We start from the raw sequence: 27,104 nt of genomic DNA, 5'->3' as shown, positions 1-27,104 counted from the left end.
TGATAGAGATTTACCCAATCCCATATCATGCATATGTCGGAAAGATATTCTAGGAGCTACTTGAATTCCCACCTATTAACTACCAGAACTTTCTGGTTATGCAATCTGGTGTTGGGGATATAGGGAGGCACAATATATATCACACAACTAACAAGCCCTACGCTCCAACTGTATCCATCCGTCAACACATAACCAAGAAAACTTCGGAAATGATGTACCTCAACCTTCGAAAAGCATCTGATATACGAACTGTGGCAATACTCCCGAACTCCCGCCCCAGTACTGGGTTGCGTCGAGGTTATCTCAACACTAACTGCATATAAGAGATTTTCGATGTCGGCGAAAACTCAGGTATACCGGAACTGCAATGATAAAATTGTGATGACAACACCTTGGAGCTCAACTCCCCGGGACACTGCCACAACCCCTAAATGTCAGGAGGCACCAAGAACAATGTTCTCATCACAAGAATATTGGAACGATCCAACAATACCCGCGTGATCCTAAAAAAAATTTGAGTGAAAAAGCGGAGAGGGAAGTCAAAACATCTACGTCAGGAGTCCTCACTGGAGCGACGAAGGGGTCTGAGGAGTAAAAAGAAATCCTACTCTCCGATAGATATATTACTAAGACACAAAAAGATTTGTTCTAGACTCAACAACGCTAGCGATCAATCAAGGGGCTCCTATGGTCGGATGAGGCTCTGATACCAACTTGTCACGCCCAATATGCGACACTATCCTAAAGGGACTCGAAGGTCCCACCAAGGATAGAACCGCATATTGACATGCTTTTTCAAGGTGGATATCATTACATTGTACCATTACATAATATTTGGGATACATACAAAAGGCATACAATGCCACAAGAGTACATCAATACATCATACATAGAACAACATCTGACAATGGATGAAACACAAACAGAAGCTCAAATGATATCCACCCCGCTAGCCCAGGCTGCCGACTAGGAACCTATCCCCTGAACAAAGAAGAAGCAAAAGAACTCCAACACAAGCAAACGTCGCTCTCACGTCATGATCATTGCAATACTTGTACCTGCAACTGTTGGTGTAGTAACTGTGAGCCACGAGGACTCAACAATCCCATTACCATGGGTATCAAGACTAGCAAAGCTTAATGGGTATGGAAAGGATAAGTGGTGAGGTTGCAGCGGCGGCTAAGCATAGTATGGTGGCTAACTTACAAGTACAAGAGTGAGATGAGAAACTACGCAAACGGTCGCAAACTAGTACTGATCAATAAGTGATCCTGTTCAAACATAACCCAACCGTCTTCTCCTCTCGAACTTCCCCGAAAAGAGACAATCACGGTTACGCAACGCGGTTGGTATATTTTAACAGAGTTTACTTCAAGTCTTCTACAACCGGATATTAACAAATACCCATCTGCCACATAACCGCGGGCATGGCTCTCGAAAGTTTAAACCCTGCAGGGGTGTCCCAACTTAGCCCATTTCAAGCTCATGATCCATGGAGACAATCCTCCATCGCGAGACATCCGATCAGACTCAAAATCCCAGTGCACAAGACATTTCGACAATGGTAAAACAAGTCCAGCAAGACCTCCCGATGCACCGACCTAGCCTGATAGGAGTTGCACGGTCTTGTTCTCAGGGTACACCGGATGGGTCAGCCTACAGTTATACCAAATACCTCGAGTTTCCCTGAGGCGGCCCCGCAGTTAGCCCGTTTGGGACCAACACCATCAACACTGCCCCCCATATATGTAGAAAAATCCTCGGGTTCATGATGCCCTATGCCAATTAATTATTAGGTTCAAGTATTATTATGGCAAATGTTAAAACCAATGTTGGGCCTTGCTAGAAGAGTTTTATTCAAAGCAAAACGTCAAGAGGGTCCCATACCCCTCATCGTGTTAGGGACGCAAAGTCAAGGAACATAACACTAGTATGACGGAAACTAGGGCGGCAAGAGTGGAACAAAACACCAGGCATAAGGCCGAGCCTTCCACCCTTTACTAAGTATATATGTGCATTAATTAAATAAGAGATATTATGATATCCCATGATATCCATGATATCCATGTACCAACATGGAACGACTTGCAACTGCACCTGCAACTAGCAATGCTATAAGAGGGGTTGAGCAAAGCGGTAACATAGCCAAACAACGGTTTTCTAGGAAGGGTAAAAAGGTTAGAGGCTATAATGGCAATTTGGGAGGCTTGATAAACAAGTGGTAGGTAGCGCGACATAGCAATAGCATCGAAACAACTAGCATAGCAAAGATAGTAGTGAGATCCAAGGTGACGGTCATCTTGCCTGAAATCATGCTGAAAGTGCGTTATATCGACGGGGTGAATAGGCGATTTTTATGAAGTTCTTCACTGAGGAATTTGCCGGTGAGGAAATTCCTTAATGAAGAACTACTAGCAGTGAATAAGTACTCAAAAGTAAACATAACAGAATACAAGCATGGTCATCATGATGGAATGAAGACATGCATAGAGTATAGGTAGCGTAAGCACAGGATAACGCAGGATGAAGACAATCAGACTGAAGAAATTGAACCGAGGAAATTGAGAAAGTCTTCAGTCAAAGTCTTCAAACACAGATATGAACAAACACACAACACAGTTATGAGAAAATGAACGAGTCGAGGGAATAGAACCAGTAAGCTTGGTGAAGACAATGATTTGGTAGACCTGTTCCAACTGCTGTCTCAGTTGTACGCCTGGTTGGAGCGGCTGAGTATTTAAACTCGAGGACACACAGTCCCGGACACCCAGTCCTGAACACGCAGCTCAGGACACCCAGTCCTCACCGTATTCTCCTTGAGCTAAGGTCACACAGACCTCGCCCAATCACTCGTGGTAAGTCTTCATGCGACTTCCAGACCTTCACAAACTTGGTCACTCGGCGATCCACAATTCCTCTTGGATGCTCTAGACCATGACGCCTAACCATCTGGAAGAAGCACAGTCTTCAAAGGTAACAAGCGTTGGATCCACGCAGGATCAATCTCTTCAGTGATGCTCAATCACTTGGGGTTTGTAGGTGTTTGGGTTTGGGTTTTTCCTCACTTGATGATTTTCGCTCAAAGTCCTCGGAGGATGGGTTGCTCTCAAATGAAAAGTGTCAGTTTCTCTCAGAGCAGCCAACCAGCTAGTGGTTGTAGGGGGCGGCTATATATAGCCTAGGGAGAAGCCCGACATGACAAGACATAAATGCCCTTCAATGATATGACCGTTAGGTGGATAGATATTTTGGGACAGCTCAATGGTCGGAATTTTGAGTAGAAAAATCCTCAGGGCTATCATGTTCCTCACTATGTAGGCAATCCACACTGGCAAATTCCTAACTCCTCATTCAAAACAAATTCCTCAGAGACCAGAAGAACTTCATCTCTGTCACTGAACAAATTGACTGAACTGTATGAGATTTCCAATGGCTTCACTTGAAGGGATTGGTAGGTGTAGGATTTTGAGTTGAGCATCACATGGAAATTTTTCCTTAGTATTTCCTCGACCCCCTTTAACAGTACGGTGTTTCCTATGACTCAAGAAAGAGAAAATGAAACTACGAAAACAAAAGTCTTCACGCTTCATGTTCCTCGAATGAATACCAAGTCTTCAAGGTCACACCAATTTCTTCACTTTCTAAGTCTTCAGAAAGTCTTCAGAAATCCAAAGTCTTCAGTCGAAGAACTTCGTTTTTAGGGGTCGACTTTCTCTGTAAATATCAAACTCCTCATAGACTTATAGACCTGTGTACACTCACAAATGCATTAGTCTCTTAACCTATAAGTCTTCAATACACCAAAATCACTAAGGGGCACTAGATGCACTTACAATCTCCCCCTTTTTGGTGATTGATGACAATATAGGTTAAGTTTTCAACAGGGATAAACATATGAAGTGTAAATACTGATATTGAGGAATTTGATTGCAAGATATAGAAGAACTCCTCCCGAAGATGTGCATAGTGAGGATTTTGCTTTTGAAGCAATGCACACTTGAAGAGTTCAATCATGGAGATCTCCCCCTATATCTTGTAATTCATACACGCATTTGACATATCACAATGAAGAATTTGAAATGCATGATGAAATATGGTGACTGATGTAATTCAACATGCGTGCATTAGAATATATGAGGAATAAGCATGCAGAAAAACATATCAAAAGTATCAGAGCACCATCAGGTTTAAGTTTACAACTCGATCCAATAAAGTCTCAGAAGAACGAGAGTTGTAACTTAACAAAAAAAACGCCCATTATAGAAAGACCCGCTTGAAGACTAACTCAAAATTCTCCCCCTTTGTCATCAAATGACCAAAAGGATCGAATATGAGGACTAACGCCCCTGAAGAATATCAAGTTGATCAAGGAGCGCCAGCATTGTTGGGGTCGTTTGTTGTAGTAGGGCCTGCCGCAGTGTCGTCCAAGTCTTCATTTTCATCAGTGTCGCGTGATGAAGAATATGAGCTGGTCACCAGAGAAGGAACCTTGATCTTCTTGAATTTCTTCGGTGGAGGTGTAGACCAGTCAAAATCTTCATTGAGACCCATTTTCTTCAGATCGTCTTCACCATATAGATGTGACAGGATTGCCCAGGTGAGACCGAAGACTTGATGGAGGTAGTAATGGTTTTTCTTCACTGCATTGTGTGTAGCAGTCATGTTGTGAAGAAATGAACCAAACTGACGCTTAACCCATTTGTGATTTCGATCCACCTTCTGGTGAAGACTAAGCAGAAGTTCACGGTCAGTCATCACGCGCGGAGCAGTGGCTTGAGGAGTGGACTTGGGTGCATTGGCAGAGTCATGTGTGGCAGAGTTATCATTGGTGGAATAAGAAGCAGCTCTGTGAAATTGACCATCCAATGGACGAATGCCTTCATCTATTACAGCTGGTGCTTTGCCCTTTCCATCAACTGAGGAATAGGTCTTCTTGAGAACTTCAATTGGGGGCAAGTAGCTGAGGTGATTCTGAAAATCAGCTTTGTAGTTGAGTGAAGACCTTGTACTGAGGAATCTCATAATCCAAGGTGCATAAGGCTTCAGCTCAAACGGAGACAGTGCAACATTTGCCAGAGTCCTCATGAAGAAATCGTGATAGTTGACAGGAATGCCATGAACGATGTTGAATACCAAATTCTTCATGATGCCAACAATCTCCTCATCAGATGAGTCGTGGCCTTTGATAGGACTCATTGTCCTCGTAAGAATACGATAGACAGTTCTGGGCACATAAAGCAATTCCTTCACGAGGAATTTGGTTCTTGGTGCTTGACCTGGCTTCAAAGGTTTCATCAGCACCTGCATGTAATGATTTGTAAGCTCAGGTTCACTGTAGATGCAATGAGCTTCTTCAAGGGGAGGACTGAGTGGTAAGGCACGAAGCAATTCAGAGGCTGGTGCAGTGTAGTGAGTGTTTTCAAACATCCAGTCCAGCACCCATGAATTCACATCTTCAGCATCTCCTGTGATGTGCAGCGTTGCATAAAATTGAAGAATTAGTTCTTCATTCCAATCACAGATGTTAGAGCAAAAGTTTAACAGTCCAGCGTCGTGAAGAACACTGAGGACTGGTGCGAAGCACGATAGAGATTCCATATCCATGTGAGGAATGTGCTCATGGTAGAAGATTTTCTCTTTGTTGAACAGTACTGAGGAATAGAAATTTGCTTGACTAGCAGTCCAGAAACGCCTCTTCCTAATGCGAGCAGAGTTATGGGGGTTGTAGTCTTCGAAGAATACATGCTCGCCGAAGAAGTCATCAGCCTTGAACTTTTGCTTGCGTGAGAATGGATCCTTTGGCTTGGGCAGAGGAGTGTCAGTGAGTTGCATCACGACCTCAGGAATCGCAATCTTAGGTTCTTCAGGCTAAGGAATTTCTAGTTCCTCTTCAGTGGCAGTCTGCGTCTTTAGTTGTTCAGCAGCAGCAGGTTCTTCAGCGCTAGTGGCTGGAATTTCCTCATGTACAGATGAAGTGGGGTGAGTTTCTTCAGAGCCCATTTGAACAGTTTGTGCAGGCGACTGAGGTATTTGCTGCAACGGTGTGAACATTGGAGAGTTTGGATGCTGACTTTCCCAGAATTCATCACTCATTACTGGTGTGGAGCAGCCAACGTCCACATCTTCATCTTCCATTTCTTCAACGCCAGCCTCTTCAGCTGTGAACTGAGGCATGGGCGAGGAGATGACATGTGTTGAAGGGATCGCATCCACTTCAATTTCTTCATCCAACTGCTCAGACGAAGCAGCAGAAGGAGTTTCTTCATCAGATCCACTGGGGATCACATATTCTTCATCAAAAGGAACAAGGTCCTTTGTTGGCCTGGTTGAGATGGGAACATCATCGATGGGATTAGCAAATGAACTTGTCATAGGCTTCATCTTCTTCGGAGCTGAAGAATCTGAAGCAGCTGATGATTTCCTTTTCTTCACTGCAGCACGCTCTGCATCCTTGGTCTTCTTCACATCTGATGCAGATGGAAGGATTGGAGTTGAAGTTGGCGCAGGAGCAGCTGAGGAATCTGGTTGCTTTTCTTCATTTTCTTCAGGCACAGCTGATGCAGTTGCCCTGATTTCTTCAGTTTCTTCAGGCGCACCACTAGTGGATGCCCTGGCAATTTCTTCAGGGGCTGGAATGCAGTCATCAGCCCTGGAACTCACGTTTTCTTCAACAGCCTGATTGTCATCAGCGGTGCTGGCATTTTCTTTAGTAGGCTGAGCAGATGCTTCAGCCTGAGGAATTTCCTGTTGCATTGGGGCTGCAACATTGGAGGTGAACTGTTATGTTATCTTTACAAATCTGACTTTGGCTCCCAGCCAGTCAGCATAATAGCGATCAAATTCATCACTCAGTTTCTTGATTTCTGATTGGAGAGCAACAAGTTCGTCAGGTGAAAGCTTCAGAACATTTTGCTTCAGAAAGCGCTCTTTCTTGTACTGCGCTTTCTTCACTCTCCTCCCCTGTTCAAATTTCCATTTCTCTTCTTGTATGAAGCGAGTCAGCAAGTGACTTTGACCATGAGTCAGCTTGAAATCAGGCATGGGAGTGTTGGGGTCCTTGTGCCAAATATCAATGTATTCGAGGATCAACTTGGGATCCAAAAGCAGTGGTACATTTGTTCCCTTGGCTCTAGCGGCCCTAACTTGCGTGTCTCTGATGATTTCCGCAAGTTCATCATCATCCGCTTCGTCTTCATCAGACGGCACTTGGAAGGTAACTTGCTTCTTCTGAGGAATAGGACGAGGACCTCGTCCAGCAGTGGCCTTCGTCTTCAGTAGAGAGGGTCCCGTTGAGGAAGTTGGTGCAGCTGAGGAACTAGCTGAAGCTCCTGAGGCAATGGACATGCCTGCAGTCCTTTGGCACGAGGCAAGATGCACAGGTGCTGAGGACTTTGTTGGAACAACTGAGGACTTTGGAGGAGCTGAGGATTTTGAGGGAGTAGGAGTAGCATGAGGAATTGGCCGTGAGGGCTTTGAGGATTCTGGCCATGAGGGCATTGCTGAGGAACTTGGCCTTGAGGGCGCTATTGGTGAAGCACTTGGCTTACGCGCAGGCTTCTTTGACATAGCCTTCTTCGGCTTGATAGCAGAGGCCTCTACAGAGGCAGCACCAGTAGCAGAGTCTTCATTGAATTTCCTCACTGCTTCTCTGGCTTGCTTAGCCAACTTGGCTTGGCGCTTGGCCCATTCATCAGGATAGTCCTCACCACGCTTAAGGCTGGTGGGATCAGCTATTTGGCCAGGTGCCAATGGAGGTCTTGGGCATGGAGGATTGAGTGTGAATTTATTCATGTACTTGGGAGTGACATATCTGTACTCCCTCCACTCTCTAGCCCATCTCCTCTCTATCTTCTGAATGCGCACCTTGCGCTCATTCTTGGTTTCCTTAGTAGGTGTGTAGTACCCAGCATATATTTCATCAAGGATCTCAAACACTGTATTGACCTCAGGCCTCTTTCCTCCCTTCTGTGGCTTCTTACCGTCAGCCATTTTCTTCAGTTGAGGAATTTGGACAATTGAATTCTCTGAAGAAGTATGCAACTTTTCTTCGAGGAACACTGCAAATGAGTTAAGTTGATGAGAACCTAGTGATTCAGCAGCTGACATGTGTACTTGTGAACAGAGTATAGTTGCGAGGAATTTGGAGAGGTCATATGCGTTCTCAGAGGGTTTTTCAAAAAGAACAAGTTTGAGGAATCTGACCAGATGAGTCTTGAACAATTTCACTAAGCATTCTTTGTCTTAGGTTCCAGAGTTGTATAGATCGAAGATCCACACAATTGAGGAATCTTGAAGAAAAATGATGCTCAGAGAAACGAATCAAGAACAGATGACTTGTGAGGTGTTTAGTGTGTGAACATATGAAAAAAAACATCTTTGAAGATTTTGTAGATAATCATTCGATTCAACGAGGGCAGTAAAAGTAACTTTTAATTACCCTGGACGAAGAACACGACGAACAATGAGGTGTAGAGATGAAGTTCGTCTGTGTAGATCTTCCACGCCCTAACTCGGCGGAGGAAGACGACTACGGCGGCGGCGGAGTGAAGATTTCCGCGGTCGGCGCAAGTACGTCAGCGACGAGGTCGAGGCAGTGAAGCTCTTCCTCACCGGCGGCGATGAAGTAGCGGCGGCGCTAGGGTTTGAGAAGCTCGAGCTGGAGAGAGGTCGAGCGGAGTAAAAGAAGTGAGGAAGGGAAGGAGGGGTATTTATAGCCACGGTGAAAAACTGCTCACCCAAAGAAATTGGACGAACGTGCCCCTGACCCTTCTCATTCGCATGGCATGTGTCACCCACATAGTGAGAAGTGGAGATCATGTTAGATCGTGGGTGAGTGGATAAGTATATCGTGGGCTGCAGAACGGTTTGAGAGGCAAAGCCGAAAATTTAGATAAGATAGGTTTTAAAGTTCCGTTCATAATTTCTTCAGCTGACAAGGACACAGTGAAGATTTTGAACGAGTTTCAAATAGAACGCACATGAAGAATTTGTGAATAGATTGGGTTGAGTATAGCATAGAGGGGAAGGGTCCGATCACATTCACTTAGCAGAGAAACCAACTTGAAGAATTAACAATAAGTGAATGCTATAGAGGACATAAACTCATATATATATATATATATATAGCCAATGAAGAAAAACGGCGGAAGCAGTGAAGAAAATGCAAAGTTGAAGAATATGAACAATTGAGGAATTTCAACTTTTGGTGGTGGCGTGACCCATCGTATAAGAATGATTATTTCAGACACCGCGTACAATCATCGTAGGGTTCTGAGAGTTAAATTCTTCGTTAATTTCTTCACACTAAGACTGTTATTCTTCATTGATTGAAGAAAAACGTTTCTTCATGTGTTGCACATCTAAGTCATCAATTTTGCATAAGTGTTAGGATGAGTGTCCTTTTCAAAGAACATTCAAAGATTCTAGGATATTTAGCTCACACCGCAACTTGCTAAATCTCTTCTCATCCAAGGGTTTTGTGAAGATATTGGCTAGCTGTTCTTCAATCTTCACATGCTTAATAGAAATGTCGCCCTTCAACACATGATCACGAAGAAAATGATTACGAATCTGAATGTGCTTTGTCTTTGAGTGCTGAATTGGGTTGTGAGCAATCTTGATGGCACTCTCATTGTCACATAAGAGAGGCACATTCTTCATGTTGACGCCGTAGTCCTTGAGAGTTTGCATCATCCATAGCAATTGAGCACAGCAAGAACCAGTGGCAATATACTCGGCTTCAGCAGTAGATAGTGATACACAGTTCTGTTTCTTTGAGGACCAACAGACCAAAGATCGTCCGAGGAAATGACATGTACCAGATGTTCACTTGCGGTCCACACGATCACCAGCATAGTCAGAGTCAGAATATCCAATGAGATCAAAAGCTGAGCCCTTGGGGTACCATAATCCAAGTGTTGATGTGTGAGCTAGATATCAAAGAATATGCTTCACATCCTTATGGTGTGATTCCTTTGGTGTAGCTTGAAATCGCGCACACATGCAAACACTAAGCATTATATTTGGCCTAGATGCACATAAGTACAATAAAGAGCCAATCATGGAGCGGTATACCTTATGATCGAAGTCGATACCATTTTCATCAGTGCACAGATGGCCATTTGTGGGCATAGGAATTTTGACGCCTTTGCAATCTTTCATGCCAAATTTCCTCAGTACATCCTTGAGGTATTTCTCCTGAGATATGAATATGCCATTGTGTTGTTGACGAATTTGAAGACCTAAGAAGAATTTTAACTCTCCCATCATAGACATTTGATATTCTTCACTCATCACATAGGCAAATTCATCACTATAACGTTGGTCAGTACAGCCAAAGATAATGTTGGTCAGTACAACCAAAGATAATATCATCAACATATATTTGGCACACAAACAATTCACCATCATAAGATTTAGTGAAAAGAGTAGGCTCGAGTGAACCGGGTTTGAAGCCTTTCTTCATGAGGAATTCCTTCAAGGTATCATACCACACCCGTGGGGCCTGCTTGAGGCCATAGAGGGCCTTGTTGAGTCTGAAGACTTTGTCAGGATTCTTTGGATCTTCAAAACCTGGGGGTTGAGCAACATATACTTCTTCCTCAAGCTTACCATTGAGGAATGCACTTTTCACATCCATTTGATATAAAGTGATATCATGATGGTTAGCATAAGCAAGTAATATGCGAATAGCCTCAAGTCTAGCAACAGGTGCAAAAGTTTCATCGAAATCAATTCCTTCAACCTGTGTGTAGCCTTCAGCTACGAGCCGTGCCTTATTCCTCACCACAAGGCCATTTTCATCTTGCTTGTTGCAGTAGATCTACTTTGTGCCGATGATATTGTGCTTGCGAGGATCTGGACGTTTGACCAGTTCCCAGACATTGTTGAGCTCGAACTGATGTAATTCTTCTTGCATGGCCTGAATCCACTCAGGCTCCAGAAATGCTTCATCTACCTTAGCAGGCTCTGTAATAGAGACAAAAGCATAGTGCCCACAAAAGTTAGATAAATGTGAAGCTTTTGAGCGTCTGAGAGGACCTGGCGCTTTGATGTCATTGATGATCTTTTCAACTTGCACTTCTTTTGCAATGCGAGGATGAGATGGTTGTCGTTGAAGAGTTTGATCAACATTTTCTTCAGGTGCATTAGCTCGACGTTCTTCATGTTCTGGAATGAATTCTTCAGCAGATTCTTCAGTAGGAATGACATCCTCAGTAGCCTTGAACTTGATTGTTTCCTCAGGTGCTGGTTCATCTATCACAGTAGGTAGGTGCTCTCTTTGCGAGCCATTAGTTTCATCGAACCGCACATCTACAGTTTCAACAACCTTGTGAAGAACGTTGTTGAAGACTCTGTAGGTGTGCGACTCCTTTCCGTAACCAAGCATAAAACCTTCATGTGCTTTCGGTGCAAATTTTGAGTTGTGATGAGGATCCCTAATCCAATATTTAGCACCGAAGACTTTGAAATAACTTACATTGGGTTTCTTATCAGTGAGGAGTTCATAGGCAGTCTTCTTGAAGAATTTGTGAAGATATACTCTGTTGATGATGTGGCACGCAGTATCAATTGCCTCAGTCCACAAATGACGAGGCGTTTTGTATTCATCAAGCATAGTGCGAGCCATCTCAGCAAGAGTCCTGTTCTTACGCTCCATGACGCCGTTCTGCTGAGGAGTATAAGGAGCAGATAACTCATGAGTAATACCAAGTTCATCAAGATAGTCATCGAGACCAGAATTCTTGAACTCGATGCCATTGTCACTTATGATGTGCTTGATCTTCACACCAAAGTTGGTTGAAGCCCTCGAGGACAACCGTTTGAAGACTTCCTGCACTTCATGTTTGTAAGTAAAAAGGTGTATCCATGTATAACGAGAGTAATCATCAACAATAACAAAGCCATATTGAGATGCTTCATTTGAAACAGCAGAATAATGATTAGGACCGAAGAGATCCATGTGAAGCAATTCAAATGGGCGAGTAGTGGTCATGATAGTCTTCACTGGATGCTTGGCCTTTGTCATCTTCCCAGCTTCACAGGCTCCACATAGGTGATCCTTGAGGAATTTGACATTTTCGATGCCAATGACATGCTTCTTCTTTGCAAGCGTGTGCAAATTCCTCATGCCTGCATGACCAAGTCATCGATGCCAGAGCCAGCCTTCTGAAGCTTTTGCAAGTAAGCACACGGCTGGTTGTGGTCCTGTAGAGAAATCAACAATATACAAGTCTCCTCTCCTAAAGCCTTCGAAGACTTTGGAATTGTCAGCTTCCATAACCACAACACAACGGTACTTGCCAAAGAAAACAACCATATCAAGATCATAAAGCATTGAGACAGACATAAGGTTGTATCCTAAGGACTCAACAAGCATGACTTTGTCCATGTGTCGATCCTTTCTGATCGCAACCTTACCTAGACCCAATACCTGACTTTTGCCTTTGTCAGCAAAGATGATATGCTTCAGATGCGATGGAGATAATGGAGCATCCATCAATAGATTCTTGTCACCAGTCATGTGATTTGTACATCCACTATCGAGGACCCACTCAGTGGCTTTGGGTTGATCATCCTGCAGATGAATTAGTGCAGCTTACAAACTCATATACTTCATCAGTGAAGAATATGACATCAATTCATCAGATCAATTTCATCAAGCAAAAGAGCAGATAAAGCAATATGAGGACGTGAGAAATGAAAGTTCATTTCTTCATGATTAGCCTACGTCCTATCAGGCATACTCGGGTCTCCAACAAATTCTTCAGACGATTACGTACGTCTGGAGACCTGACCCTGCAGAAGAGATTAGTTCTTTTTCTTCACCACCCACATCTGAAGGGGTGGCAAAGAGTTCATCATTCTGCAAGCTCCATATGAGAAGGATGGCATAGAAGCCAGTCCATTTCGTTTCACATAAGAGGGGTTAGAGTAAGCATAAGAGTATGCATAGAAATTCTTCGAGGACTTATGGACATAATGATTTGAAGAATAATGCACATATCCATAATCCTTAGATCTTCCTTGCGAAACAGAAGGGTTAGCACGATGATGTTCATATGAGGATTTTGATCCTTTTGAGGAATATGATCCATGTGAGGAGTTTGGTCCGTATGAGGACTTGGATCCATATGAAGAATTTGATCCATATGGGGAATTTGATCTGGGGTTCCTATTCTTCACAGGTGGCGTCATGATGACGTTCACCTGAAGATTTTCAAGGCATCCTTTGGGAACCTAGATTTTCTTCATAGGGGAACCATTCCTGCAGTTAGTGCCAACATATCTAGCAAATACTTCACCATTCTGATTTTTGAACAGTATATAGTTGGAGTCAAATGACTCATCATCAGAACGAGGAGATTCACATGCAAATCTAGATAAGTTAGATGGATCAACTAGAGGTCCCTTTGCAGCAACCCATGTAGTTTTGGGGTACTGCTTAGGCTTCCAATATGTACCATCAGCATTGAGTTTCCTCTCAAAGGCAATACCCTCTTTCCTAGGGTTCCTGTTGAGGATCTGCTTTTTAAGCACATCACAAAGAGTCTGATGCCCTTTGAGGCTTTTGTACATGCCTGTCATGTACAATTCCTTCAACCCTGCATCATTAGTGATACTAGCAATGTCCACAGATGAGGAATTAGTGATAGCAGAGGCATGTGAAGAATTAGAAACATTAGCAGCATTTGAACATTCAGGTGAAGAATTAGCAGATTCACGTTCAATGCACTTCAAGCATGGAGGAAAAAATTCTTCCTGAGAAGCGCTGATTTGTTGAGCAAGTAATGAATCGCGCTCCTTCTGAAGATCTTCATAACTCACTCTTAGCTTCTCAAGATCTTGCTTTCTTTGAAGAAATTCATAAGAAAGCTTCTCATGATCAGATAAAAGAATGTTATGTTGATCTTGAAGGGTGTCATACTTAGTATGAAGTCTCTGAAGACTTTCAGCCAAAGCTTTTGACTGATCCATTTCTTCACCCAACATATCATCGCTCTTATTTAGCATGTAGTAAACTTTTTCCAAAGCTCTTTGTTGTTTAGTGGCAAGGGAAGCAAGTTTGATATAATTGGGTCCAAATTCATCACCAGATTCATCATCACTAGACTCAGATAGGTAGCATTCAGTTACCCCAGCATCTTTTGCCATAAGGCATGATGCAGAAGATGATGATTCTGGTTCGAATGTCATCGCTTTGAGAGATTCCTTGAAGTCCTCAAACCAAGGATCATGACAGGTTCGATGACCTTCATAGACCTCAGAGAGACGGTCCCATATGAGCTTCGCATGATCGAGATACATGATATTCCTGAACTGATTTTGAGACAGACAGGATCAGATGACATCCTTTGCCGTGAGGTTGAGAAGAGTGTACTTGCGAATGTCATCAGCTTCCGCCATCTTGCACAGATCGGTCAGACCAATCTCAGTGACGGTCCACAGCTCGCTGTTCATCGCCATGAGGCGCTTCTTCATCATGGCCTTCCACTTGGGATACTCGTGACCGTCAAAGATGGGGCATGTCACTTTCTTCATACCTGCGGTCGACATAACTAAAACTCCAGGCGGTTAAACCAAAATCACACAGAACAAGGGAGTACCTTGCTCTGCTACCAATTGAAAGTGCGTTATATCGACTAGAGGGGGGTGAATAGGCAATTTTTATGAAATTCTTCACTGAGGAATTTGCCGGTGAGGAAATTCCTTAATGAAGAACTACTAGTAGCGGAATAAGTACTCAAAAGTAAACATAACAAAATACAAGCATGGTCATCATGATGGAATGAAGACAGGCATAGAGTACAGGTAGCGTAAGCACAGGATAACGCATGATGAAGACAATCAGACTGAAGAAATTGAACTGAGGAAATTGAGAAAGTCTTCAGTCAAAGTCTTCAAACACAAATATGAACAAACACACAACACAGTTATGAGGAAATGAACGAGTTGAGGGAATAGAACCAGTAAGCTTGGTGAAGACAATGATTTGGTAGACCAGTTCCAACTGCTGTCTCAGTTGTTCGTCTGGTTGCGGCTGAGTATTTAAACTCAAGGACACACAGTCCCGGGCACCCAGTCCTGAACACTCAGCTCAGGACACCCAGTCCTCACCGTATTCTCCTTGAGCTAAGGTCACACAGACCTCGCCCAATCACTCGTGGTAAGTCTTCATGCGACTTCCAGACCTTCACAAACTTGGTCACTCGGCGATCCACAATTCCTCTTGGATGCTCTAGACCATGACGCCTAACCATCTGGAAGAAGCACAGTCTTCAAAGGTAACAAGCGTTGGATCCACGCAGGATCAATCTCTTCAGTGATGCTCAATCACTTGGGGTTTGTAGGTGTTTGGGTTTGGGTTTTTCCTCACTTGATGATTTTTGCTCAAAGTCCTCGGAGGATGGGTTGCTCTCAAATGACAAGTGTCAGTTTCTCTCAGAGCAGCCAACTAGCTAGTGGTTGTAGGGGGCGGCTATATATAGCCTAGGGAGCAGTCCGACATGATAAGACATAAATGCCCTTCAATGATATGACCGTTAGGTGGATAGATATTTTGGGACAGCTGGGTTTTCAGATATTTTGGGATAGATATTTTGGGACATGATAAGACATAAAGTCTTCAGAAATCCAAAGTCTTTAGTCGAAGAACTTCATTTTTAGGGGTCGACTTTCTCTGTAAATATCAAACTCCTCATAGACTTATAGACCTGTGTACACTCACAAATGCATTAGCCCCTTAACCTATAAGTCTTGAATACACCAAAATCACTAAGGGGCACTAGATGCCCTTACACATGCTAGGAAGAAGAATGAGTCCATGTAGAAGATGAGCCAACGTAGTCGAATGGATCCTCACAATCACAACGTAACCGGAACTATCGAGGAGAAGCGCAACCGGAAAGAAGGAAGCATCATGGTAAACAACCATCACATAAACATGGCATGATGCACAAACAAGTATGATGCATGTCTGGTTTAATGAGGCATGGCATGGCAAAGTGGAACAAACAATACTACAAATTAAGTGGAGCTCATATGTATTGAAGAAACACCTCATACAATTACTTAGTTCACTCTCGTTTATGCTACTCAACAATATTAAATGTTGTTAAACATGGCAAGTTTAAATGAGGCTGGGAACAACAACAACAACAATTTCGAAAAATCCCCATATGCAATATTTGAATTTGGTACTGTTCTGCCCTAAAACATATTTTAATATTGTTAAACATCAAAATAAAGTGCACCAAGTTAATCTATGCATTTTTCTACCCCATTTACATATAAAGTTTATTAAATTTGGAGCTACGGTTATTTAGTTACAAAAGAAACCATTTTAACATGTCATATGAGCAAATTTAATCAAACATCATTTTAAACATGGATGAAAGTTGCATATTATGAAACTAGACAAAATTCTAAGCAGTTTACATGTTTAAAGTTTTTACATATGATGCATAGTTCATGAGTTATTAAATGCATGAACATCAAGGGTTTTTCAGCAAAACTATAGTCTCTGGATAATTAGACAAATTCGTTCACGATAAAAAACATGAGATGGGCTGAGTCTGGAATAGGGCAGCGACTGGGGCTACAGGAACTTGGGAGGCTCACCATGGGCTCTTGGCCCGGTCGATGGAGGAGGCCCAATAGGGGCCGACTGGCTCGAGGCCAGGGCGGGGGCGACATGGAGAGGGGCCATCTCGAGAGGAGCATGGCTGTTCGGCCTCCCGAGCGGGCGCGCTCGTCTAGTCACGCACGGGGTCGAGCAAGCGAGGCAAGTGAGCGGCAACCCGGTGCTTGACTAGGCAGTGGGGTGGCTGGAGGGGTCAACGGGGCATGTGGGCACTGCTCCTGGCGGTGCGTCATGGCCGACAGAGGAGCCTGGGGTCGACCGGATCCGAGGCGGCGAACTTGGGAGCAGACCCGACGCGTGGAAGCAGCCGGTGGTGGAGATCCATGCAGCGGCGGCTGCTGCTTGAGGAGAAACATCCATGGCTGCTCCTGCTTAGAAGGGAGACAAAGACCGGACTGTGAGGAGAGAAAAGGGAGAGGAACATGAAGACGGAGGAAGGAGAGAACGGGAGCGGAGCTCATCTGCTGGTGTTGCTCCTTGCGGCAGATCAAGGCGGTTGGTGAGCTCCGGCTTGAGGAAGCCAGGGGGCACAGGGACGGGCCTGCGGGAGGTCGTGAGAGGAGGTTGTGGTCTCGTCGTGAAGCAGAGGAGGCCGCAGAAGCTTGATGCTGGTGGCGCATGGCGGCGGGTGCTCGGGGAAGCAGGAGGCGTGGCGAAGCTCGAGGACGGAGGGCTTGGGCGTAGGAGGAGCTCGGGTTGTTCGGGAGATGATCCCAAGGTGGGAGGAGGAGGCTGTAGGCTTCGGTGGTGGGCTGGGTGAGGTGATCGAGGGAGATCGGGCAAGGGGATCCCGAGGAAGGAGAGGAGTGGTTGGCCAGTGGCGGCGCGATGGGACAAGAGGGCTAGAATCTAGGGTTGATGTCTAGGAGGTTGGTCTATATATAGTAGGAGGTGCAAAAGAGGGCTAGATCGGACCCTCCGATTTAAATTGGGCGGTCGAGAAAAATAGGTTAGGTAGACCAAATAAGAAAACGGAGATGTTTTATAGATGTTTGGGGATGATACGGACCCATCGGTGACGACTGAGCGGGTCGGGTCCGGGGGAGTTTCGGACACGCGAGAGGGGGGGGGGGTCTGAGTATTGTGCGAAGAGGGGTTAGACGAAAGGCCAAAGAAGACAAAGCGGTCCGAGAGAAGGTGATGAAGGCAAAGGGAGAAATGACAATGATGAACGAAAGCAAGTTTTAAAACAAATGTGGATGCAATGCTCATGATGCCATGATGACATGCAACAAATAAAATAAAACACACATGACGGAACTCAAAAACATGGAGGGCGTCTGGAGCACCGGTCTTGGGGCATAACATATCGGGGGGTATGAACCATGGAGAAGTTGGAATACAGTAGATATTGCACCAATATAAATAAAGAATGACTTCACAACAATACCAAAAGTGTTGATTTATTTTCTTATACTAATGGAGCTTATGAGATTTTCTGTTGAGTTTTGTGTTGTGAAGTTTTCAAGTTTTGGGTAAGGATTTGATGGACTATGGAATAAGGAGTGGCAAGAGCCTACGCTTTGTATGCCTAAGGCACCCCAAGGTAATATTCAAGGACAACCAAGAGCCTAGGGCATCCCCTCTTTCGTCTTCGTCTATCGGTAACTTTACTTGTGGCTATATTTTTATTCACCACATTGCTTTGAGCGTCTTGTATTATTTGATTCTTTGCTTTTTAGTTTGCCACAATCATCCTTGCTGTACACACCTTGTGGAGAGACACGCATGAATCGTGATTTATTAGAATGCTCTATGTGCTTCACTTATATCTTTTGAGCTAGGCAAATTTGCTCTAGTGCTTCACTTATATCTTTTAGAGAACGACGGTGGTTTTATTTTATAGAAATTGATGAACTCTCGCACTTCACTTATATTATTTTGAGAGTCTTTAAAACAACATGGTATTTTTCTTTGGTTATAAAATTAGTCCTAACATGATAGGCATCCAAGAGGGATATGATAAAAACTTTCATATAAAGTGCATTGAATACTATGAGAAGTTTGATTCCTTATGATTGTTTTGAGATATAAAGATGGTGATATTATGGTCATGCTAGTGAGTAGTTGTGAATTTGAGAAAATACTTGTGTTAAGGTTTGTGAGTCCCGTAGCATGGACATGTGGTGAACCGTTATGTGATGAAGTCAAAGCATGATTTATTTATTGATTGTATTCCTTATGAGTGGCGGTCGGGGACGAGCGATGGTCTTTTCCTACCAATCTACCCCTAGGAGCATGCATGTAGTACTTTGTTTCGATGACTAATAGATGTTTGCAATAAGTATGTGAGTTCTTTATGACTAATGTTGAGTCCATGGATTATACGCACTCTCACCTTTCTGCCATTGGTAGCCTCTCTTGTACCGTGCAACTTCCGCCAGTACCATAAACCCACCATATACCTTCCTCAAAACGGCCACCATACCGACCTATTATGGCATTTCCATAGCCATTCCGAGATATATTGCCATGAAACCTTCCACCGTTCCTTTTATATGACACACTCGATCATTGTCACATTTCTTTGCATGATCATGTAGTTTACATTGTATTTGTGGCAAAGCCATCGTTCATAATTCTTTCATACATGTCACTCTTGATTCATTGCACATCCCGGTACACCGCCAGAGGCATTCATATAGAGTCATATTTTGTTCTAAGTATCGAGTTGTAATTCTTGAGTTGCAAGTAAATAAAAGTGTGATGATCTTCATTTTTAGAGCATTGTCCCATGTGAGGAAAGGATGATGGAGACTATGATTCCCCCACAAGTCGGGATGAGACTCCGGATGAAAAAAAGAGGCCAAAAAAAAGAGAAGGCCCAAATATAAAAAATTAGGGAAAAGAGAGAAGGGGCAATGCTACTATACTTTTACCACACTTGTGCTTCAAAGTAGCACCATGATCTTCATAATAGAGAGTAACCTATGTTGTCACTTTCATATACTAGTGGGAATTTTCATTACAGAATTTGGCTTGTATCATCCAATGGTGGGCTTCCTCAAATTTCTCTAGGTCTTTGTGAGCAAGCGAGCTGGATGCACACCAACTTAGTTTTCTTTCTGAGCTTTCATAAACTTATAGCTCTAGTGCATCCGTTGCATGGCAATCCCTACTCACTCACATTGATATCTGATGTAGGGTAGAACCCTAATCGGCCGATCTTTCACGAAAGGAGCAGATGCCGCAAAGAACACGAGGAACACGAGGGGGGAAAGAGGGAAACCACAAGGGGAATCACAAGAGGAAACACTAAACCAACACAAATAAGTCACACATGTGCTAGATCCTCGAGTACATAAGGAAAGATACACTATCCACAGACAACTAAGGATGATACAAGGGTAGCCGGTCTTCTCCGTGAGGAGGTCTTGAGTTCTTCCCTAAAAGGGGTCTTGAATCCGCTGGGGGATCTTCTCCGGGCTTGAGTCTCCATGGAGAAGGTAACCAAGTGGATGAGCAAAGCTCTCACACAAACATGAGCTAAACCTTTGCTAACCCTAAAATGGTGGGGGTGGAGGAGTATATATAGTCTAGGGCCATGAAGGGGTAAGTGAGGGGCAAAACAGGTACATGGGCCTCAGCCCAGAGACTCTGCGCAGGCAGGCCGGAAGTTCCGGGCAGGGACGGAAGGTCTAGGCTCCGGAAGTTCCGGGCGGGTTCCAGTGTAAGCCGAGAGTTGGCACGACGCGAGCGGTGCTGGAGTCCGGGGGGCGGAAGGTCCGGGCAAGGTTCCGGGCTGATCGGAGAGTTGGCACGATCGGGCATCGTCTAGTGTGGTGAGGGCCGGAGGTTCCGGGCCGGCCGGAAGGTCCGGGGGCCGGAGGTTCCGGGCTGTGGCCGGAAGGTCCGGGCCTGGCAGAAACTCTGCACAAGTCTTGATGCTTCCTGTTCCTTCGCTTTGCGTCCTTGGTTCCTGAGCACATGTAGTGTCTTTGCATTAGGTAGCAACCATGTCTCGGAAGAATGGAAAGGGAAAAGACTTAGGAATGAGTTCACCTTGTATCCAATGGTGTATGCTCGAGGTCGAGGTCTCGTCCTAGTGTAGATGGGGATGATAGTATGATGCTCAGCATCATCTCCCCTCCCTTGGGAAAGATCCAACCTCGGATCGTGATCCTCATCACCATGGAAATGGTTGTTGTGGATGGACTTGTAGTTGGATGGAGTTGAAGACATTGTGCAATCCAAGTACTCCAAGGTGTCGTCGAAGTGGTATACATGCAAAAATAGCAAACACAAACAACACTCGGAAATACAATGGTTAGCGCACACAAAGTGTCCATCATGGAAGAAAGAGTCCGTGCGGCAAGATTGTTTGTGACAAAGTGCATGAAGCTTATCAAGATTATCAATGAAGATATGCAAAGCATTCATGGGCGGAAATTCAATCATTGTGCACACATATGTGTTGCGAATATGATCAATGCAACCACGGTGCAAAATGATGTCATAGTGAGACGATTTATCAATAGGATGAACATGTCAATGGATGCTCAATATGAATGAGTTATCATGCAATTGATGGTAGGCAATATGATCATGATGTATGAATATGCCATCAAGAAAGATCACAACAAATTTTCTAGGAAGATGTACAAGCTCATATATCATGGATGACATGGGGATACAAGATGCAACAAGGAAATCATAACGTGAGTCAATCCATGCATAAGATGCAAATTTGTCATGTGTATGATATGTCCATCGAGCATGACATGTGTGAGCACAATCAACAAATATGGAGGTGTTGGTGTACCAATGCTTGATGTCGTGGCATGAGTGGAGGTTTGAAGGTGCATCCAATAAGTCTGAGTGCTCCTCAACTTGAAGGTCCATAGAGCCAATATCCCATGTCGCTCCTCCATTCGCGAGATGTATCATGTAGACAACAAGAAGGAAACAACAATGAAAGAGTGACCCATCCAATATGCATATTTGAGGATGGATCAAAGGGAAGGAGTTCACCTTTAGGAGATTCTCGCAAATGTTGGTGTTGCACATTGTGTATGCCTTCACATGACCAAATTGTCTCATGATGGTATCGCCTTGTGAATCCTTCAAAATGAAAGAACATGACAAACACTCGGAAAAACAAATGAGGTTAGCGGAGATCCAAAACCTATCATTCGTGTGGTAAGATACCCAACAAGTGTATGAATCGTGCTCATCATAAGAAAGGACAAGGGAGCATTTCATAGTATGGAGGCATATGACACGAGAATAACCAAATACAATAGGCGCAATCAAGCAAGCATGCATCACAAGTAAAGTGTCCAAGTATCCAAGATCAATAATCATAGATGCAACAATTGGAGGCAAGCGACAATGAACAAAATATATCATGTGAGAGGCATGAACATATACGTCATCAACCCAAGAAAGCAAGTAATAGTGGAACATGGGTGATGCGACAAAGCAAACAATCATATGAATCAAGGCAAGCAAGCTAGTAGTGCGAAGATGCAACATACTAGAAGGAATCATGTCAAGTATGTCATGTGTGCAAATGGTAGTCATGAATAATGCACAAGACACAACACACGCATGAAGGCAAGATATGAGCAAAATAGCATCAATAGCATGAGGCACATGATAAACATGGCAATAGCAACAAGGATCTCCACCAAGCATGCAAATACACATAGGAGTAGCACAATGATGAATCATGGGTAGATGAAAGCAAGGGTCACAATTGCATGGCAAAGGCATAGAAGCAAGCATAGCATGCAAAGTGAACACAGTAAAATGAGCATGAAGCGATAAGCGATATATAGCCCATAGCCCTGTGAGAGACAAGTAGAATAGATGCGCGTAGTTGTTGCGCGAAGAGAACGGTGGTAAGGATAGTCCACGGGATCCCAAATCGTCGTTGCTCTCAAGAGCTCTTTTCGTCAACTCTTGGGATTGAGAGGTTGACGAGTATACGTGAGTACCTACACAAAACAAAGACAAAGGGAAAATTGTGTGTGCGTGATATATGTACACATCATCCATCATGATGCGCACATGCTTGTGTTGGTTAGCACAAAATATCCAATGCTCAAATAAATGAGATGCATGATATAGAAACATGTCATCCATCATGATAGGTTTGTTGTGATGTATAGCATAATGGAGACTCAATTGTGTAATGCGTCATGGGAAATATCTAGAGCATTGTTATGCATGGAATGCATATGGTGCAAGCAATTATGGGAATCATGCCAAGTATGGAATGGATCAAAATATCCTAATATGTATGAGAAAACTATGGGGGTCTCCTCATGAGCATTAATGGAAACATCACTTGGAGAATATTGACAACATCCAAAACAATGCATATTTGGAACATTGCGATCATGGCATGGCATAGTAGATGAATTGCGCAAATCATGTAAAGGAAGCATGGCAATATCATCACAAGAAAAACAAAAGCCAATGACCATCATCTCGTCATCTATGCCATAAGTGCAAATGGGATTTATTGTAATGGGGCATGCATAGTCACTATGTTGAGATTGAAATGATGCAATATGTGAGATCTCACTCATAGCATATGACAAGTTTAAAGGATTGGCAAACATGATGTGACCAATAGAATTTTCACATGATATCCTATGGAGCATAGCATCACAACTAGGCAAATCAACATGATCATCATCATATTCATCATAAATAGGTAAGTCATGACATGAAGAATTCGCACTAGTATGAAGCATGGGAATAGGTGGGTCAACATTATGCAAGCAATCATTGGTGAGATAGTCAACTAGTGGGAGAAGAGAAACACCATCACCTATGTTACCTTTGGAGCATCGCGCATGTGTTGTAGGTGAGGTGTTGAAGACCGAGTCGTGGTCATCTTCATCTTGATGGAACCATGTGGGGGTGCATCTTCTTCCACCATGTCCATCGTCGTCTCCATTGGAGGTATGGACTCATCGAGGATAGGCATGTCGTCATGTAGGAGACCTAGCACCAAAGAAAACACACTCGGAGTGGAGGTTAAGTTGTTAGAAATCATAGTGGCCTCAAATGCCATATCAACTACCTCACTCACTAAGTGTTGAGTCTCACTCACTCCCTCTTGGATGCTCTCACTCATATGGTTGGTGTAGTCACTCAAATGGCTCTCAACCTCACATAGGATGTGTGGCATGCTCTCAAGTGTGGGGCTAGTGGTGGTCACACTCATCGTCTTATAGGAAATGCTCACAATGTCATGTAGGGTGGAGTAACTCATGTCACTCATGTGGTGGTGGCTCTCCTCACATGGCAATTGGGGCATCTCGTCATATGTGGGTGTCGGAGAGATGTAGGTGCAAATGTCTCCATGCTCAATCATGTCGTAGTCGTAGCCATGGATGAATGCCGAAGATGGCACATAATCACTCTCCTCTAAGGCCAAAGATGAGGTCTCATGTGCGGTCTCGTAGCTTGACTCGGAGTATGAGTCCAATATGGGCGCCGTCTTCATGTTGTTGAAGAGGTTCGTGCTCGTCGCCATTGTCGAAGGGGATGGCCCTAGCTCGACCGTCTTGTCGCTGTCTTGTTGTTGGAGGCCCATATGATGTGGCACCTCGTAGCTCGTCTCCATGACCGAAGAGAATGTCCCATGCTCGGCCATCTTCCTTGAGGGGATTCCCAAGATGGAAGTGTCACCCTCGCTCTTAGGTGGTCGCCTCGTTGTTGAAGATGTCGATGTGGGCGAACTCACGGGAAGTAGGCGAAGATGCCATACGTCCGAAGGCGAAGATGCCTTGATAGCACTTGGCGAAGATGCCGAAGTGGTTGTTGTAGCCGTAGCATGCTCTTGGTGGTGCTTGTCTCGCGGTCTTCTCTTGTGGTCATGAAGTTTGGACTTGGCGTGAAGTAGGGCTTGTTGGGACTTGTAGGTAGGTGCATCTCGAGCATCTTCATGTTGATGGTGGCGTTGTCGCACTTGAGCTCGTAGTAGATGTCATTCATCGTCGTCGTGCACATGTTGCTTGGAGGTGACTTGCCCTTCATGACGAGGTGGATCACGAACGTGATGGTGGTCGCCATGGAGATGTGGATGTGGACGACTTGCGCTTGCATCATTTTTGCGCTCCGAAGACTTGTGACTTGAACGTCGGCGCCTTGAGGATGATGAAGGGGAAGAACGGTTGATCAACAAGGTCTGAATCTCCTCCATCCTTGAATCTTGCTCCTCCTTTTGTGAGGAAAGCTTGTTGTCGATGTAGTCCCTTTTCCTTGCTTCAGAGTGGCGAATGTCAATGGAGAGGTTCTCGATGCGCTCTCTCAATCTTGATTGTGCGCCTTGCATTTGTCGTTGTAGATCGAAGATTGACGCTTTGGTGATGTAGTTGTTCACGCCGTTGTTGTTGTGGAAGACCGGAGATGAAATGCCTTGCCTATCCATCACTCCAAGAGAAAAATGTGAGTGGTAGAAAGAGAAGAATGAATACCAAATGTACCTTAACCGAAGTTGAAAGTGGATCAATGATCACTCCAATGTGGACAAGGAAATAGCACAATTGGTACCAATTCTTGTCGGTTTCTCACACCTACACAAATAAGGCTTATGGTGGAGCTCGGTGAGGATAGTGGCACAAAAAATTGATGTAAAATGTTAGCAAGAGTCAATAATGTTGAAAAAGATTCACAGATTTGCAAGTGAAACAAGTAGACCAATAGCAATATGTGGCACACGGAAACACACACACGGATAGATAAATGGGGTAGTGCAACCAAGGATGAGCACAAAATGTGGAATCCACGAAAAACGCTCGTGTTGCACAACTCAAGAGAGATGCTAGCATGATTTCTCAAAAGGCGGATACGACACTTGTGCACAACCTATAAGATGCAAAATGTATGAACTTTCTATCCCAAGTATGCTATGTATGTATGGCTCCCGGTGTTATGATCCAAGATGATCTTATATGACAATGTGGTATGATGCTATGGCACTTGCTTACAAGCTCTTTGTTCACTCTTTTTATTTGCTTAAAAGCTTTATTCTCTTTTTTTATATGGCCACTTTTGCACAATGCACAAACCAAGATAGCTATTGTGTATATGCGGGAACAAACTTGAGGCACGAAGGATGATATGATACCAAGATGATACCGATATGGTAAGGTATGTATGCAATGTATGGTGTAGATCACTAATGTGCACAAGTAACGTTGCCGGCAATACTCAAATGGCTAGTCTCGATAGGCAAGTGACGCAAAATGGGCTAGGGGTTATCAATGCAATGGCAAGGGAATATACAAAGGGGGGATACCACGATACCAAGATGATATGGAGGTTACCGTCCGTGGCGATGATGAGTGGCGGTGATCTTGATGGAGATACCAAGATGATGGATACTCGTCCCTAAGTAGCCGAAACACCTTAGGAAACGGAAAAACCGCGAACTCAAAATCTCAAATGTAAAATGTCAAATGGTGGTAGCGGGATATGGTGGTGGTTTTGTGGAAGCTCAATGGAATTGCGGAATGTCAATGATGGGTTATGGAGTACGCAATGCGGAAATGGAGGGTAAGGTGGTGTACTATACATGGTGTCAGAGTTAGAAGCACGGTCCCTAAGTAGCCGAAACACATTAGGAGACACAACTCACAACACAAACAAAATTGGGTTAAGTTGGGGTGGCGGAAGTGTATAGTGGTCAATCCTATGCGGAAGTGGTGGTGGTAGTTGATGAAGAAGCAACCGTCCCTAAGTATCCTAGACACCTTAGGAGACTCAAATCACTCCTCAAGCAACCACTAATGCGATGGGGAACAAAATTGGTTAGGTTGCGGAAATCGGTGGTGGTGTAGTGGATCATATGGTGGAAGGCCTAGGCAAAGATGCCAAAATTCCAAATATTTGATGGTTTCAAAAGGTGGTGAAACCAAGGTGAGCTCCTCGGGCACATCTATAGCTTCAAAACAAGCCAAAGAACACTCAAATCAGAGTTCGGAGTGAAAAGTTGTGATGAAAACGGTGAAGGAGGGTGATGCTGAAATTTCGGGGAAAATTTCTGGTTAGGCCGGAAGTTCCGGGGGGTGGCCGGAAGTTCCGGGGGTCGCGGAAAAAGTGCGGAGAGTCTGGGGATTTTTTGGTGTAAACTTTCTGTTTAGCCCGGAAGTTCCGGGGGTCGTGGAATTTCTTCCGGGACGAACCCTAAATTCCAGATCTGAGAATGGGGGCGGAAAAACTCGATTTTCAGGGTCAAAATTGGGAAGATTTCGTGGATAGAAATGGGGGAAAAGATGGGGAATGCTAGATCCACTTGAGACACAATGAATCCATGGATCAAAATCAACAAAACATCATCCAAACCAACAAATCACAAAAAAATTGGGGCTATTTTTGGTGGGTATTTTCAAATTTTAGGAAGAAATCAACAAAATTAGGCTAGAAAACAAAGAGGGGAGGCTCCGAAATCGTGATCAACGTGGCTCATGATACCAAGATGATGTAGGGTAGAACCCTAATC

General features: G+C 44.1%; 1 pseudogene; it reads right to left on the bottom strand.

Annotated features, from left to right (window-relative positions):
- Positions 1-14,541, bottom strand: part of LOC119272307 — a 72,296-nt pseudogene extending 57,755 nt beyond the window's left edge.
- Positions 14,542-27,104: the final 12,563 nt, after the last annotated feature.

The sequence above is a fragment of the Triticum dicoccoides genome, chromosome 3A (genome assembly GCF_002162155.2).
Source record: "Triticum dicoccoides isolate Atlit2015 ecotype Zavitan chromosome 3A, WEW_v2.0, whole genome shotgun sequence".
NCBI classification, from domain to species: Eukaryota; Viridiplantae; Streptophyta; class Magnoliopsida; order Poales; family Poaceae; genus Triticum; species Triticum dicoccoides.
The sequence above is the reverse complement of the archived record's forward strand: the minus strand, read 5'-3'. Positions and strand labels throughout refer to the sequence as shown.